This window comes from Ailuropoda melanoleuca, chromosome 16, assembly GCF_002007445.2.
Source record: "Ailuropoda melanoleuca isolate Jingjing chromosome 16, ASM200744v2, whole genome shotgun sequence".
NCBI lineage: Eukaryota > Metazoa > Chordata > Mammalia > Carnivora > Ursidae > Ailuropoda > Ailuropoda melanoleuca.
The window spans coordinates 48,846,119-48,864,269 of NC_048233.1; the positions used below are offsets into that span (position 1 = coordinate 48,846,119).

Here is an 18,151-nt window from a genome sequence, read left to right on the forward strand (position 1 = left end):
CTGACAAATAAATAAATAAAATATTTTTTAAAAAATTAAATTTTATTTATTTATTTATATTAGAGAAGTGGGGGAGGGGCAGAGGGAGAGGAGAGACAATCTCCTACAGACTCCACACTGAGTGAGGAGCCTGACCCGGCAGTCGATCCTAGGACTGAGATTGTGACCTAAGCTGAAGTCAAGAGCCGGCTGCTTAACCAACTGAGCCACCCAGGTGCCCCCTTTCTCTGTTTTAGAATCCCATCCAGAATACCACATTACGTCTAATCATCACATCTCCTTCAGCTCTTCTTGACTCTGATAGTTTCTCAGGCTTTCCTGGTACAACAAAATGCTCCAAGCTCATCTCCTCTCATTTCCTGCCTCAGTCCTAGAATCAGCCATTTATCCAAAGAGCCCTGATTCCTTTCATTACTAATGGTATTAGATGCTAAGATTTGGGTAATAGATATGCTTGTTGCTACTGAATATCATTGCTTCTAGGCCCTTTCAGCTGACACCACGGGGCAATACATACGTGTGTAATAACCTATGCATATATCTGTAACACTTCCGTGTGTAAATATGCATTCATCCTGATGTCTCCAGCCCTAATCCATTATCACTTGAGTGATTCTAGCTTCCTTCCCTTGCTTATCTGTAAACTACAACTTTGAGAAAGTTGGGTCCACCACCTGCCATCCATTACTTAATTGTTCACTTCTACTATATATGTATAATAGTGCCAGAATTGTTAACTCCTACACCATGGAAAAGAAATTTATTGACTAGAGTATGATGCTGTGTACGGTTTCTTTTGCCTTTAGCCTTTACAGACTTCGCTCCATTTCCAAAGTTACTTAGGTCAGGATCTTTTCTCCCTATCCCCTTCACTGAGGTGTTTCATAGATTTGTAAAACAAATTGTTCTATTACATTCTGCATTGCTCCTAGGATTCCCCAACCTCCTAAGTGATTTTTTAGTTTGCATACATTAAGATTCACTCTTTGTGCTATAAGGTTCTGTGGGTTTTGACAAATGCATAGGTTCAGATATGTACAATCATAGTATCATACACAATAATTTCACTGCCCTAAAATATATCCTGTGCTTCTCTTATCCAATCTTACCTCTTTTCCCCTCTCCCTGGCAAACACTGTCCTTCTAACCAGTGCTATGGTTTTTTTGTTTCTTCCATTCGCATAGCTGGAGTAATATAGTATGTAGTTTTCTCAGACTGGCATCCTTTGCTTATCAATATAACTTTAGATTTCGTCCTTTCATGGATTAAAAACTCATTTCCTTTTATTGCTGAGTCGTAATCTATCTTATGTATGTACCATAGCTTTCTATGCATTTACTGATTGAAGGACAACTTGGTTACATCTAGTTTTTGGTGATTATGAATAAAACTACTATAAATACTTGCGTGCAGGAACTTGCCTTATTCCTGATCTTAGGGGAAAAGCTTCCAGATCCTCACCACTAAGTATGATGTCATCTGTAAGGTTTTGTCACTTGACGTCACCGGATGGTTCTTACCAAGTTGAGGAATTTCCTTCCCTTCTAGTCCTAGTTTGCTGAGAGGTCTTTCTTTCTTTTTTTTTTTTAATTATGGCTAGGAACTAGAATTTGTCAAATTATTTTTCTGCATCAATTGATATGATTATATGATTTTCTTTTTGAGCCTGTTGATGTGGCGTATTATGTTGATTGATTGCCAAATGTTGCCTCAGCCTTGCACCTGGAATAAATCCCACTTAGTCATGGTGTATAAGCCTTTGTATACAATGTTAGATTTGATTTGCTCATATTTTGTTGAGTTTTGCATCTGTGTTTACGAGAGATACTGGTCTGTTGTTTTCTTTCTTATAATGTCTTTGAGTGGTTTTAGTATTAAGATAATGAGGGCCTCATGGAATGAGTTGTAAAATACTCTGCTTCTACTTTCTCAAAGAGATTATGAAGAATTGGTATCATTTCTTCCTTAAATAATTAGCAGAATTCACCTGTGAAACAGTCTGAATGTGGTGCCTTCACTTTTGGAAGTTTATTACTTATTCGTTCAACTTCTTAGTAGATGGAGGCTTATTCAGGTGATCTGTTGCTCTTTGTGTGAATTTTTGTAGTTTGCATTTTCCAAGGAATTATTTCATTTCACATAAGTTATCAAATTTATGGGCAGAGTCGTTCATAGTATTCCTTTATTATCTTTTTATTGTCCATGGTATCAGTAGTGATAAATTCTCTTCTACTTTTGATATTAATAATTGTGTCTTCTCTCTCTCTCTCTCTTTTTAACTTCGTTATTCTTCTAGCTAGAGGTTTTCAGTTTTATTGATCTTTGGGTTTGTTGATTTTCTCTATAATTTTTCTGTTTTCAGTTTTATTGCATCCTCCTCTGGTTGTTATTATTCCTATTCTTCTCCTTGCTTTAGGCTGAAATTGCTCTTTTTATCTTGTTTCCTAAGGTGGATCTTAGAAAATTGGTTTTAGATCTTTCTTATTTTCTAATACATGGATTTAATTCTACAAATCACCCTCCAAGCACTGTTTTCACTACATGACGCACATTTTGTTAAGTTGAAATTTCGTTTTCATTTACTTCAGAATATTTTTTACATTTCTCTTGAGACTTCTTCTTTGCCTCCCATACATTACTCAGAAGTATGTTATTTTGATACCTAAACATCAGGAAGTTTTCCAGCTATCGATGTGTCAATGATTTCTAGTTTAATTCTATTGTAATCTGAGAACATATAAATATGACCTATCTTGGTGAATGTTATAGATAGCTTGAGAAGACTGTGTTTGTTGCTGAACGGCATATTCTCTAAGTGTCAACTATATTAAGTTGATCGACAGCACTTTTAGGTCAACTATATCCTTACTGATTTTCTGCCTGCTTGATTAGCAATTCCCAGAAGGTGGGTGTTGAAGTCTTCAACTATAATGGTAGATCGGTGTATTTCTTTTTGCTGTTCCATCGTTTGTTTACAAAATAATCAGACCCTCATTTTGTTGCTCTGTTGTTTGGTGCATACATGTTAAGGATTGTTGTATCTGTTGAAGAGTTGGCCCCTTTATTATTATGTAATGCTTCTTCCTATCCCTGATAATTTTCCTTGTTTTGAAATCTGCTTTGTCTCTAATTAATAGAGCTCCTCTAGGGGTGCCTGGGTGGCTCAGTCGGTTAAGTGTCTGGCTTTGGCTCAGGGTCCTGGGATTGAGCCCCGCATCAGGCTCCCTGCTTGGTGGGGAGCCTGCTTCTTCTTCCTCTGCCTGCTGCTACCCCTGCTTGTGCTCTCTCTCTGTCAAATAAATAAATAAAATCTTTTAAAAAAATAATAGAGCTACTCTAGCTTTGTTTGATCAGTTGTTAGCATGGTATACCTTTCGTCATCCTTTTAATTGCAACCTACCTGAGTTTTTACATTTAAATTGGTTTTTATTTGTTTATAAACAACATACGGTTAGGTCCTGTTTTTAAATTTACTCTAACAGTCTCTGTCTTTTAATTTATGACCATTCACATTTGAAGCGATTATTGATATGGTTGGATTAATAATGTCTCCTATGTTTGTAATTGTTTCTGTTCATTATACTTCTTCTTTGTTTCTTTTCTCCTTTTACTGCCTTCACTTGTCTTTTTTTTTTTTAAGATTTATTTATTTATTTGACAGAGTGTGTGAGCAGGGGGAGGGGCAGAGGGAGAGGGAGAAGCAGACTCCCCACTGGGGAGGGAACCTGATGTGGGACTCAATCCCAGGACCCCAGGACCATGACCTAAGCCAAAGGCAGATGGTTAACCGACTGAGCCACCCAGGCGCCCCTAGATCAACTTAGTTTTAGAACATTACCTATAAACAGAAGGTAGACAGCTGTTTTTACATATTATTATGTTTCTTTCTAAATTTTCTGTTGATTAGGAAACTACCTACTCTGTTTTATTCTAGTAATGATTACCTGTTTTTTCCCCTTAAAGCATATTGAATTTTTATTTCTCTATCACAATGAAACACGTAAGAATTATCTGTTGATTTTCCCCTACCCCTCACATCCATAAACTTCACTAGCCATGAGGACAGGACTAGCTCTCTAGTGTCTTCCACAAGGCCTGGCATATAAACAAACACTTATACCATCACACTGGGGATTTGGTTTCAACAGTGTTTGCTTCTGTCTTTTGCTTCTATCATCTTTTTCTCAATATTTCTATCTGTTTTAACTTCTGAATTCTGGGATAATTTCTCTATTCAATGACAACTTAATTTCCTGCAATATTTAAACAACTATCCACTGATTTGCTGTATTTTGTTGTTGTTGTTGTTGTTATGTTCAAAAGCCATATTTTTTTCAACCTGAAACTCTTTTCTGATCTCAGATAATCCTTTTTAGATAGATAAATTGTCCTCTTAAATTTCAATAAGAGCATGGATTATAGATATTTTATTTTATTTTTAAGAGAGAGAGAGAGCAGTCCGCACATATGCATATGCCTGAGTAGGGGTGAGGAGTGGGGGGGGGCAAAGGGAGAGGAAGAGAGAGAATCTCAAGAAGGCTCCATGTCCAGTGCAGAACCCAACGTGGAGCTCCATCTCACAACCCTGAGATCATGACCTGGGCTGAAATCAAGAGTCAGATGGTTAACTGACTGAGCCACTCAGGCAGCCCGATTATAGATATTTTAAAGTTCCTTCTTAATTAATAGAATGTATTTATTTCAAAGGGGGAGTATTAGCTCTGATTTGTAAAAATGATCCCCTTATATGTGAACCAGTGAATCTTTGTGTATGCCTATGATATTTCTTTCATTTATTAATTTTTAGAGTAGTGAAGTATACATGGGAGGAATGTGGTACACTCTTAGGAGGCCATGGAGAATGAGTAAAATGCAAAAATCCTGGAGTACTGTATGGGAGAACTGAAGTGGGCTCAAATCATGCCTCTAGTCTTGGCAGAAAACCACTCTAGACGAGCCCCAAACCTGACTGCTTCTGCACATGTCCGACCCATGTGGTGTACTTACCTGAACCTCTTCTCTCCTTCATTGTTCAGCAGCTGGCCTTGTCTGTGCTTGGATTCTTTCTCTAAAAGTTCATGCCAAAGATGAATGCAAATTTTCAGCTTTCCTGTTAGTTTTCCAAGACAACTCAAAGCAAGGCCATGTCTCCAATTTCATTACTGATATTTGTATTTTTATTGGTTCCAACAGCCACTAGGAAATTTTAATTAGCATATGCATAGGGCAGTTCACTTCTTCTCATTTAATTCTAGGAAGAGAGAATATCTTGTCATCTGAAATGGATGGTTACTGATTTTCTTATTAAATGAATTGTTGAGAACACAAGAGTGAAAGCCTTTTGCAATCTACCAAAAGCCATATTGGTCTGACGTTCTTTAGTGAGAGTGATACTTTGCTTTGTTGTTCGCTGTTGCTCAGAAACTCACTGTTTCTCTGCCTCTGAAGATAACATAGTCTAAAACCACAGGCCCTTTTCTCAAACCTTAGGACCAAATATACTCAGAATCCCTTAAAAAATAGATTTTAGAAAGTTAATAAAGGGCATATACCATGTGTTATGTAACACTTCCCGCAGGGACTGGGCAGCACAGCGTGATTAAACACATACGAATGTATGGATGCTAGCTCTAAATGGGATAAAGAAAGATAACTAGCTTGTCCCAGACCAGGTTAGGTTTTGCTACCAAAGGAGCTATAAAAACAACAACAACGCAAAACAAAACAAGAACTTTCTGTTTTCAGAGCTTTTAGGGTCAAGAGATTATGGGCCTTTCCTTGTTTTGTCCAGTTCTATTCTGTTAGTTAGAATACAGTGATAAAATCTGATCTGGGAGGTGGAAATGAACAAAGGAGGTAACAGGGCCTCCCAACGAAAGATCAGGATTAAAATCCAGTTTGGAAACAGCTTTCTGCTTGTTTGCATTGACTGTTTTTTTCCAGAAACATAGTTTGGGATAATATTCTTGATTATAGTCCATGGATATAGGACCCCCTGATGAGTGACTGGAAACTGATCCCTCTAGATGAAGAAGTTTGTTGCTAGGTGAGATTGGACAGGCAGGAGGGGACTTTTGAGTCTATAGAGATTTCCTTAAGGCTGCATCTTGCCTTGTCTTCAGGGCTTCCCAAATAATCCTCTTTGTTAACAGTTCTAGCTCTTAGGCTTATAGGATAGCTTCGTTCAGTTTACATTATAATTCATTGCCTTCCCTGGGGAATGTGTCCCAACAAGCCTCATTAAAGTTGTTATTTACAGGTCAGATGGTGGAGAAATGATGACGCGTCTTTAAGAACCCAAAATGCAGATAGTTCTATTCTCCCTGGAGCTGGCGGAGGGAAAGAAAAAAATCGGGAAGGCAGGCGGGCAGACAGGAGGGATATTTCCTAATCTCATTCCTTCCTTTCTACAGATAAGTCAACAACGCCCTGGAGAAGTTGAAGATTAAACTCTGTGGTTAGAGTTCTAAACTCAGGCACTAACAAGTACTGAGTTTCCAGCTTGCCTCCTTATCTGCTCTGCTCTCCTTCCGCAGGTAGAGTTTCCTCTTTTTTTTCTGAGTGCTTGGCAGACCTGGGGCAGTGGAGGAGGGGGACTTATTCTTGGGAAGTTTCATTGGCTCCTATCCAAATAAAATATAAGTAAATGGAGTGGCTCAGGCCTCCAGCTGGCAGAAACAAAGTAAGTGTGGGAACCTGAGTTTTATCATTTCAATCAGGTGACCGCTGAGATCCTCAATAATTTCTACCATCTCCAACATTAGCACCTCAGAACTAGGAGTCCTAGGAGCCATTTCTCACTCTTGCGGGAAGACGCAAGAACAGGAATTGGCCTCTGTGTCCTCCTGCAGTCCAGCTTGGCCAAGGGACGAGGGACCCAGGGAGGGAGGCACTGAGCGACCGTGGCGCTGAGCTGGGTGCACCCTGTGGCTGTATGCGGCCACCACTCTGCTCTCCACGTTCTTGTTCCTGCTCTGCCCTTGCTCTGATGGCTCTCATGGTCTCCCAGCTCTGAGATTGAGCCCCTGCCTCGCTGGACCTAGCCCCTGTGCTGCGGTCTGTGGCACCGGCACCTCAGCTGTCCCCCGTGGCTCTGCCATAGATCATCAGACTCTTCCCTCTCAGGGAGCGCTCTGCACCCCAGCCCTGCCCACTGGAGCCAGGGGTAGAGCTGGCGGAGAGCGCAGAAGGCAAGTGTTCCCTTTTCAGACCTTTTGGCAAAAAGGAAAGCTGGTAGGAGGCTGTGCCCCTTCTCTCCCCACACCTATTGGGATGGGAGGATGTGGCTGTGTTCCAGCTGGAGCCCCGTGCTCCTGCCTCTTCCAGTGACCCAAGTCGCACCTGATCTCAGAAGGGGAAGGAGAGGGTAAGAGGACACTTCCCACTATGGCTATAAAATGGAGACCTGATATGTTCCCCTCCCTGCACCCCCCCCAAAGAGAGTGCAGCTCTAAGAGGCGCCCTCACACCTGCCTGCATTTTAATTAATATCATCCCACCATCTATCAACAGCAAGTCAACATGCTTCACACCAGGGGAGAAAAACAATCCTCGCCTTGTCAGCCCTGCTTCTCCAGGAGCAGCTGAGGGTCTCAACCCCCCTGACTCTCTGCCATCTCCTTTTCCCTGGGGGCTGTTGACAGGGTGCAGTGCAGCTTGCCACGGAGATGGCTCTGGCATCAGAAGGTGGCAGCATGGGAATGTGGCAGAAGGGGCTGGAGCTGGCTCTTGGTCAGCACGGGCGCTTAGTGCCAGCTCTGTGCTCCGGGCTTTCTGATCAGTGGAGCAATGGCATGTGAAGGGAATTTCTAGCCTCATCAGAAGGTGCACAGGGGTTTGGAGAAGTTCAGGGACTGCTGAGGTCACACTGCTAAGGCTCGGCTGGGCTGGGCATCTGAACAGACCTGGCCTGCAGATCCCTCATGGTCTTCCCACTTCTCTTCCCCAGCGCCCTGTGACAGCAGCCTGGGGAGGGGCTGGCCTTGAGTGCTTTCTGGGCCGCAGAGCTGGTGGTGGCAGGTCCCCATGTCCATCACGGCCATACCCTTGGGACATTGCTTAGCCCACTGGACTTCCGAGTGCTATCCCAGATGATCAACACCGTTTTCTGTGATATGAGTTAATGAATTGCCCTGACTTCAGAGGTAGAGTGAGAAGAGCTCTGTCAGTTGGAGACAGGAGATAAACATAGGCAAGACTATCTATAGGGGATCGTGGTGTGCAAGCCTCTTTGTAACTTATAGGGTATGTGTGCACATATGCATGCCCACAGGAGTGTGCAGACTTGCACACAGTCTGTGACTGTGACTGGGAGAGTTTCCGTTGGTGTCCCTCCACGCACCAGTGGAAGGGTGTGCACGGTGTGGGATGTAGGCCACCGTTCTAGCCTGCAGACGATGACACTGTAGAACGAGGTGGCACCGGCTGCCTTGTGTTTACTGAACCTCTCCGAGCCCCACGTTCCTCATCTGTAAATGGGCAATGAAGTGATGCAACAGTACGATGGATGGAAATTCCACTGTAGTTCTTGGCGTATGGTACGCACTCAGTCAGCTGTAGGTACGAGCTAGTGCTAAATCCACCTAATTACCTCCAGCTTTTCTAAGGAGATAGAAAGACTTTGTCAAATGTTTCGCTGTAATCCAGATCTACTTGTTCTCCTATGTTTCTGTAACCTGCCAGCCCAGGAAGCAGTGAAAGAAGGAAGTGAGTCTTGCCCTTCGCAGTCGGTTCTTAGGGAGCCCTCGCTCAGTCATAGGGATCGCTGCCTCCCTTGCAGGTGCTCACAGAGGCTGTGCCTTTACTAGGAGGACAGGGAATAAACACTGACCCATGGGAAATACTTCTGAAGTCTGTAAGAAAGAACCTCATCCCACCCCTTCCTCTTCACAGGGATGTCAAGAGATGTTTTTCCCTGAGTTTACCTTCCTCTCCTGCTCTTCTCAGTGAAACCCTAGATTCTGGAAAATCTTCATCTGTCTTTTAAGCTGGCTTCTATCATCTTTATTAAAGAAAATCCCACTCAGCTGGGTCCTCAGCTACTTAGTAACAATTGTCCAATTTCCATCCTCACTTCCTTTTATCGCAGAATTGCCTGAGCAGGTGTCCTCTGCGGCTCTTCTCCTCCTCGTAGGATAATGCCTTCCTTTGTGCCAGCCAGCAGGGGTGGCCGTCACAGGTGGGAAGCCGCCTGGGACTCTAGGACTTAGTCTTTGCCAGCCTGGGGATGCTCTCCTGGGTGATTCTGACGGAGGAGCTAGGCGCTTCCCGAAAGCCATAAGCCAAGGAAGCAAGTCTAAATGGGATCCCCCAAAAGGCAGAGGTTGGAAGTAACAATGGGGGGGCCATACTGTGATTTGGGACCTCAAAAGTCAGAGCGGGACTCCGCTCTGTCCTGAAGAACATCTCAGGGTTTCCTGATTGGGTAAATATGGTCACCTCTCTCTTCAAAGTCCCTGTGCCTTCACGAATTATTAGATCTTAATTCTTATTGCCCCATTAGCTTTGTAGAGAGAATTCTGTTTCTCAAATTTTGTAATGCTCTCCCTCTTCTTTTCTAACCTTTTTTTTTTCTCTTGTGGATACTCTTTGATATAGCTCCTTGGAAACAGCTTCTCAGTTCAAGAGAATGAAAACCCTTTCTGGAGTGGGGCAGTTATCACCCTTGGCCATGCCAGAGCCCAAGGTGTGAAAGGACATCTAGATGGTATAGGATGGTGTCTAGATGGTGCAGGAATATGGAGTAGAGAAGAAGCAAGGCTAAAAACAGCAAAGATGGTGGAAACGAGAACAAAACTCCTTCTCTTTCCACTTTGTCCTCAACCCAGAGGCCTCTCCAGTGTGGATGGTGGTGGTGGAATGATGGCAGGAGCGGGGCTGGCACACTGTCAGGGAGACGCTGACAATGGTGGTGATAGAAGTGGCATTGGGAGTGGGGGTGATGGCAATGGTAGGGACACTGACATTACTGAGCATGGTGGGGGTGACTATAGCCATCATCTGGAATATTCTCTCTACTCCATGTCTAATCAAGTTCTACTCATCCCATAATGTATAATGGAAAGGAACATGGATTTAGGAGTCAGAATTCCTACTGCTCTTACAAACTGGTAAACCTCAGCTTTTTGCTTCTCAGTGTGCTCATGAATAAAATGTGGAGAGCAGAGAAGGTAAATTCAAATAGCCCTGCTACCTCTTAAATGACATGATTTCAGATTCAGTCCTACTTCTGTTTTCTCATGAACACTGTAGGCCACAAATCCGTTTCTCTGTGTTTTAGGAACACTTGATGCCTAACCCTTTCCTTTGGTCATCTGCATAGACAGACAGCTATGTTGACAGCATTGTCCTGGTCTTAGGCCTTGGATTCTCAGATGGCAAGGATTATTCTTGGTTCAGTGCCTGGAACAAGGGTCACATATAAGAGATGGTCAATGAATGCCTGATGTTCCCTAGGGATGAAAACTCCAGCCATTGCTGAGCACGTCCTATATTCCAGGTCCTGACCTACTCCTGGGGATGAAGAGACTTAAAGGCACATTTTCTGACTGTGAGGTCCTCTAAGTGGAGGCAGCAGAAATATAAGCAGGTATGTAAAGCATAATAATGTGATCAGTTTTATAACATGGAGATGAACAAAGTGCAGTGGGTTTGCTGACAAGGGGGCCCAGATATAGTAGGATGATTTCAAGTGACTCTCAGAAGATGATTCTTTTCTCTTAGCTCCACTGACAAGGACAAGGAGGCATCCAGGCACAGAGCACTGAAACTCCATGTGTAAAGGGTAAAAGGGTGTGCCTAGGGAATCCTTGGCTGGTAGAAGGATGAAGCCTGACTACAAGGAGGTGAACTGGATCCTGTGGGTACCAGTGTGGGCCATAGGCAGGAGCTCCACATGGTCCCAGCCTGCTCAGAAGGGCCCTCTGACAGCTGGATGGAGAATGGACCATGTGAGATTCAGTAAGACCATGGCATCACGAAGCAATTGGAAAACCTCATGGTCCATGCTTTCACTTGAGACCGAACAGAAGGCAGAGTTATTAGGACCGAAAGGGGACAGAGAGCAAAAATCAAGGGGGACTTAGAAGGCAAAAAATTCAATGACATTGGGTGGAGAGAGTGAGGGATAGGGAGAAATTTGGAATGGCTCTAGAATTTCTTCTCATTGGAAAGGATGTGGAAAGGAGGGTTGATGATGATGACGAGTTGACGAAACCATCTCTCTTCTCGTCTTTGGTCTCAGATGACACCGATGTGGCTGGACACTTAGAAAGTGAACTTCTGTGTCTTCCCACCCCTCCCTTGCCTACATCTCAGTATTCCTCCAGTCTACTGACCCGTAGGAGCCAGGAACAGCCTGGAAGCAGAGAACAGAGGGGGGTCTCATGGATCCAAGGTGCCACTGGCTTCATTTCTCAATGTCCGAATGCCTCTGTCCCAATAAGACCTATATAACCAGTCTCCCTTCAAAGGCCCCCAAAGAGGTCTGAGCTTGAAGCAGTTGAGTTGTGGGCTCTTTTTTTTTCTTTTTGGCCTTTTTTTTTTTTTTTTGGACTAAAAGCAATTTCCATTTTATGCCTTTTGTCTCTTCATCCAAGCAAATGCCGGTGGGATCTGGCAACCTGAGTTCAATAGCCAGTCCTTTTGGTCTTTCAAAGGCTATGAATGTAATAAGAGCACTCAACCCTTCTGAAGATATGCAAATCCGTGCATTTAAAAGATTTACATTCATCCTTCACAGGCCCTGAAATATAAATATGAAATACCCAGAACCTTGTCACTTCAGTAATAATTAAGCTGATGGCCTATTATGTTCGATTGCAAATCAATATAGTATCTTTTGGTGCCACTTGAGTTCTTGAGGGTTGGCGCGAGGCCAGCTCCAGTTATACAATTGAATTGCTGCAGCTGCTGGGGAACTTCGCTGCCGTTCCCATTCAGGAAGAATAGGCGGGTAACAATGGTGACCAGCCTCCCTGCAGTAATTGTGTATGAGGACACATTTCCAATGGGGTTTTTGTTCAGCAGGTGCTGTTATTTTAGTTTAATTGGAATTCTGAAATATGGAGGAGAGAAGGAGACTAATCTTAACAGCATCTAACCTACAGCTGTTCGAAAGAGGCCAGCAAACAGCATATGTTGCTTAGATGAAAATCATAATTGCTCATTCTCCCTGGGCTGTTGGCCCACCAACGTGGAGCGTCTGAAATTAGCCGGCATTTTTCCGGCATTTTCCTCCGTGGCGAGGCCTCTACAGAGCTTGGGAAGAGCTATTCTAGAGTGGCTCGCCCCACGGGAGGCTTGTGCCTTGGCGGCAGGGTCTCTTCCTCCTCCTTCCTTCCTTCTTTCTCCGGCTTGGTCAGCTGAGATGTGCGCCAGACGCCACGCGAAGCACATCCTGGGTGGGCTTCCTCGCTCGAGGCTGTGGTGGAGAGGCGGCGGGAGGCTACACTGGAGAAGGCAGGTGGCGCCTGGGACCCTACTGCCTTTTGGGGCATGGTAACCCATACTTGCGGTGGGCAGGAAGAAAGCCCGAGCAGCACGAATCAGTGTAGATACTCCGATCGGAGTAAGAAATGATGTCCTCAGGGCATGCTCCCAGCCACAGAACCCTTGCAGGTGTTGGGGTTTTTACTTATGTCTTCACAAGGCTCCCTGGAAGATGAGGGTAATTCCATTTTATAGAGAGGGAAGCTGAGGTGCAGGGAGGTCGCAAGGCAAATCCAAAGTAAAACCTAGGAGGACTGGAATGTAAGTCTCAGAACTTAAAATTCCATGTCCTTTTCCTCCACCAGCTGCCTCCTTTCCTTTTTGTTCCAGTGACTTCCTTCAGCTCCCTGCTTGGTTAGAAGTCCTGAGAGATCGGCTTGCTTCTGCTTATAAGTCTCTAGTAATGAACACAAGGTCAAGTCCATATTCCTCTGGGCTCGATTGGAAACCGATGTTTGTGTGATTCAGGGCTGGGCTCAGGAAAGGTCAGAAGTGGTGTACTAAATGCCTGAGCCTCTCTCCTTTCCTTCCTTCCTTCCCATCCTTCTCCCTTTCTTCCTTCTTTCATTCCTTCCCCCCTCCCTTCCTTCCCTGCCTCTTGACTTTCTTCTTTCCCTCCTCCCTTTGCTCTCTCCTTCTACACTTACCGAGCCCCTACTCTGAGGCAAGCACCGGGCCGGGCACTGGGGGGGGTACAAAGATAAACGAGATGAGTTCCGCAAGCCTGGTCCAGAAGCAGAGGAAGCCCCACAAGATAGCCGAACAGCTTGACTGTTGCCCTAAGTGCAAGGTGTACAAGTGATGAGTCCCAAGCAGGGGAAGGTTTCACAGGGGAGGTGACCCTGTAGATGATGAAAGATGTGCAAAAGTCTTATAAGTGGAGCAAAGGGGACGGGTGTTCCAGACCTGGCATCATTCACTGCTCTCACCCTGTCGTGGGCCATTTGTTGATAGGGAATGAAGGTTGAGGGCTTGGGGAGTGAACTAACTCAGCGAGGCCCCATTAGGGCATCATGTCCAGTGTTGGCCAGCCCAGGGTGTATGTTTGGTGTGTGCGACCTGAAGAAGAGGATGGAGGCGTAGAGCAGAGATCTGCCCCCGATTTCTGTTGTCAGTCCCTCCTGGCCTGAGAGGTAGGGGACTTGCTAGCTTGCCCTGAGTGTGGCTGGAGTAAGTGCTTCAGCTCAGACGCTGCCGCTGTTGGGAAACTGTGGGCTGTCCCTTGAGCTCAGCGATCGGAGGCTCATGGTGGGTTTCTGCTCTCTCAGGGATCCTTCACCTTCCATGTCATTTCCTCAGTCTGACCTTCATGCTCACCTCATCCTTGTTCTGGAATGTTCCTGGCCACAAGGTGTAGGGTGATCCCCGAAGCCACGCCAGGCTCAGGCTCAGCTCCGAACACCTGCATATCTTGCGGACCTACCCCCTGGGTGCCAGCGTGGTCATACATCCCATGGTTAGGAGCTTGGCTGTGCAATCATACAGCGTCGGGCCCCAGAACAGATCTAGAGAGGAAGCAGGAGATGCGTAAGAGCGTGGACTTCGAGGTCAGGCTGCCTGGGTCTGGAGCCTGCTTTTGTCACGCCCAGCTGTGTAACCGTCCCCTAATTGTTATCTCATCTACAAGGGAGACAGTCCCTAAATGATAGGTTCTTATGCTGTCTAAAGGAATTAATGCATCTAAAATATCAACACAGGGCTTGGCATTCAGAGCCCAAGAATTGTGAGCTGCTGATAGTGATGGAGAAATGGTCATAGTAGTGGGGAGGTAATCGTGCTGCTGGTAGTCATAAGTCGTGGTCATGGCGGTCCTGTAGTAATGGGGCTAATGGTAATGGGAGTCAAGTCAGCAGTGCTAATCATCTAGAAAAGTGTCTACACCTCATCTTAACTGAAAACTGGGCAAGTACTATCTCTCTCCCGGCTGTGACGATGTTAACAAAGATTCCAATCTCTCGGACATTTACCGAGCATTCTGACCGTATGTGAAATCGCCTTATAGCCCAGGGTCTGCCGCAGAGAATTCCACCACATGTTGGGTAAGCTGAAATGTGAGACACCCTCACAGGTTCAGTGACCAGGGCCTTCCTCCATGACTCTTTCTTTGCAGACAAAGCAATGGCCTTGCGGAGGATGGAAGCGGGACCGCTTCAGTGTACGTGGTACAGTCTGAGCCAAGGGCGGGGGTGGTGTCCCTTTGGCCGTTGGGTCCCCAGGGCCTAGCACTGTGCGTAGCATCGCTGATGTTTAAGTGATGCATTTGCTTCATGAATGTCTGCCGAAGGCAGGCTGCGTGAATGGGCTGGCTGCCTAGGGGAGAGACGGGGGAGATCCTAGAAGGGTCTAACAGAGGAAGGGGATAACCGTTTGGCTCTTAGCCTTTGGTTAGGACAGAAAGGAAAGGAACTCTTGGAGGGCCTTTTGTGAAAATGGAGAAAACCTGCTACGGAACAACTCCTCTGCCTCTGTGTTTTCACTTTAAGCGTTAAGCCAGACAGACCCAGGACACGTGTGGGTGGGGATTTGTTTTGGCAGCTCGTGTGGGGAGGGAGCCAAGAGCCTGAGGCTGTTCAGTGAAGCTCCGCGTGTTACTCTCAATCTACCCTGGTTGATCCCAGCACACATTTGGATCTCAGGACAGGGTAATCCAAGATCAAGCAGCTTCTGTGAGCGGCTTGTTCTTGGTGTGGCTCAGTGACACAGGAGGCTGTACGTGAGGTCTGGGGAAGACGCAGGTCTTCCGTGTAGGCTTGATCAGGCCCAAAGCTCATTCCACCCCCCCAGATCATGATGTTAGGAGAGGATGGGTCCCCTGACCTGCCGATGACTGAGGTCACTGCTGTGTTTCTCTAAATCTCAGAGCATGGGCCTTGGAATACATTGCAAAAAAAAAAAAAAAAAGTAAGAAAGACAAGATTCAAAAGATGACACAGCTTCTAAGAAAGTAGCAAAGGTTCCCACACTGATATTTGCTCATGGAGACCTTGCTCTGCTAGGTCCTGGCAGGGTGGGGTCATGAAGATCCAGCTTCTGAGAGCGGGCTATCTATACTAGGAACAAACTCAAGTCTCTCTGTCACATCCCAAAGGCTTCAGTGTGGCAGCCAGAGGTGGACCCTGGCAGCTCTGAGAAGAGACTCATGAGGAGCCGGCTCTCTGCTGTTTGGGGTCTCTCCCCATGGGTGGGCATCCCCACCCTCTACCCCGAGAGCTGGGTGCATCCCCACCTCTTCGTCAGAGAATCTGTAATTCTGGTCAAGGTGGGGTTACTGGCAATGGCCATATATTCCCTTCATGTATTCCCATGTATTTATATATACATATACTACTGTATAATACATATGTCCACATACACTACTGTATTTATAATAGTATATAACTTACATATATAAGCACGCACGTGTGTATATGTATATTAAAGTCCTAGTCATACCATTTTCAACTTTAAAATCATTTTAAATATCACATATCTCTGCACACACACACACACACACACACACACACACACACAATCACCCCCCCCAGCACACACATGCCAGAACTCATTCCATTTTATGGGTGGGAAAACCGAGTTGCACGGAGGGGAAGTGCCTTGTCGAAGCACCCACACATTAGTGTCGGATGGAGCTGGACCATGACTTACATCTTCCCACTCCAGATTCACTGCTCTCTTAGCTTTATATGCTGCCTCCCACACTTAGGCTCTTTTTTTTTTTCCCCTTCATATTTAGAAAGCATGGCATTTCCGTATCATCTGTATTTTCTCCAGGATAATTTTTGCTCATATACAGTGGGCTGAGAGTAATGTTAACCTATGAGATAAATCATCACAGGCCCAAGATAAAGAGGATTATCACCATGGGCTCAAAGGAAATTAGGCAATAGGATGAAAGAGTGTGTGTGTATGTGTGTGTAGAATTAAATATATATAAATGTATATATATGAAAATATGTAACGTGTAAGTATATGTGTAAGAAGTTATGCATAACATAGATATTATATATGATGTCTAATAGATAAAGTATCTTAACTTCTCTCATTAGGTATAGGTTTGTGAGTGCGATGTGAGAGGCTTGGATTCAAATCTTGATTACTGCTTACAAGATGAGTGACTTTAGTTTTCTCATGTGTGGAAGAGGGTTAATGATGGTGGTGAGGATCTTGTCAGCTCACATGCTATATCAGGAATGCTTTTGGCTTTGAGTGACAGAAATATTTAGCTCTAGTGACTTAAACAGAGACGAACTTAATTTTCTCACACAAAGAGATATCTAGAGGCAAGCAAGTGCTGGTTGGCCATTCAGCTCTGCGTGGGATGGTGTCTATGCAGTTCTCGTCTCCTTTCCTTCATGGTGGCAGAATGGCTGTTGAAGCTCCTTCCACCACGTCTGTCATGTGGCACGAAATAGTAAAATAGTAAGGAGAAGGAGGAGTGTCCCTGTCAGGAAATCGAAAGCTGTCAGAGGAATCTCACAAGAGGCTGCCACTTACGTATCACACCTAGAGTTGTGTCATATGACCACCTCAGGCTGGAAGGTGGCAAAGAAGGAGTTGAGAATGTTCAACCGACTATGCCTTCTGGCATAAAGCCTCCGTACTAGGACACATCTATATTGGTGGTGAATGAGTTTTCTCATTTTTTTTTCATTCTGAAAGGTCCTATGAATGTGCCAGAAGCCCTGCAATAGAAAGAAAATGGGGAGGTTGGCGAGATGACAAAAAGTGGGCTGAGCTGCTGGTTATGTACTGGGGAACTGGGTGACTGGTGCCAGTCTTGCTTCCATGGGAGACTTCATCGGTACGGAAGTCAGGGCCACCTGGTGGGTGAGGTAAACCTGCACGCCACTGAGGACTAGCAAGGGACAGACACCCACCCGACCCTACCCCCAGAAGTGGTTGCTGGCTGGGCTGCTGGACAGTTCCAACTGGACCTCTGTCTTACCGCAGCCCACATGTCCACAAACACATTGGCATTCAGGACACAAAATCATCTTCACCATTGGTGACTGTCCACCAGGGGCTGCATCAGCTTGTCCTTGCCGAAGCTCTCTGTTCAAAGCTCCCCTCTTTGACTGAAAGGACAGGTTCCTAGCAGGCGATTGACTTGGACTTGTGTCACCTGGAGACAGGGCTGTGCTGACGGCAGAGCGGCAGTCAGGCAAAGAGGAGGGTGGTGAGCTGGAGGGGTGCATTCTCGTGGGGGGGCGCACTGAAATGCAGAGTCTGAGGTGGGGAGTATCAGCTGGACAGAAGCGTGGTGGGTACCTATCTTTGCTGCCTCTCCTCTCCCCTCCTCCTCCTGATCATACCAAAGACCTATTGCGTGGTCCTCTCCACGCTTCTCGGCTCCTCTTTGTGTCGTCCCTTACCCCTCGCACGAGGATTCAAGGACAGCCTCCCCCTGGGCCCCGTGATCACAGTCTCTCCTCTTCCAACCAGGCGGCATCCTGATGGTGTGGAAGGAGCACTGGGCTGGCTGGAATCAGGAGTGCAGAGTTCCGAGCCTGACTCATCGTCACTTCCCAGCCATGTGACCATACCTCTTTCAGTCTCACTTAACTGATCTATAAAATGGGAAAATAATGCCATCATCGACGAGTTGCTCAGGATTGAGATAATCGATATTTCTGGAAGAGGCTTCAAGGGCTACTTTGGTGGAGG

The 18,151-nt window shown here is 45.4% G+C and overlaps 1 long non-coding RNA gene across 1 annotated transcript in view; it reads left to right on the plus strand.

Moving 5' to 3' along the window:
* The first annotated feature begins 6,411 nt into the window (after positions 1-6,411).
* The window catches only part of LOC117796763, a 46,788-nt gene continuing 35,048 nt past the window's right edge, over positions 6,412-18,151 (plus strand). The window contains exons 1-2 of the long non-coding RNA XR_004621418.1: positions 6,412-6,537; positions 10,500-10,589. This is a non-coding gene — a long non-coding RNA (uncharacterized LOC117796763). The remainder of the gene's footprint in view (positions 6,538-10,499; positions 10,590-18,151) is intronic.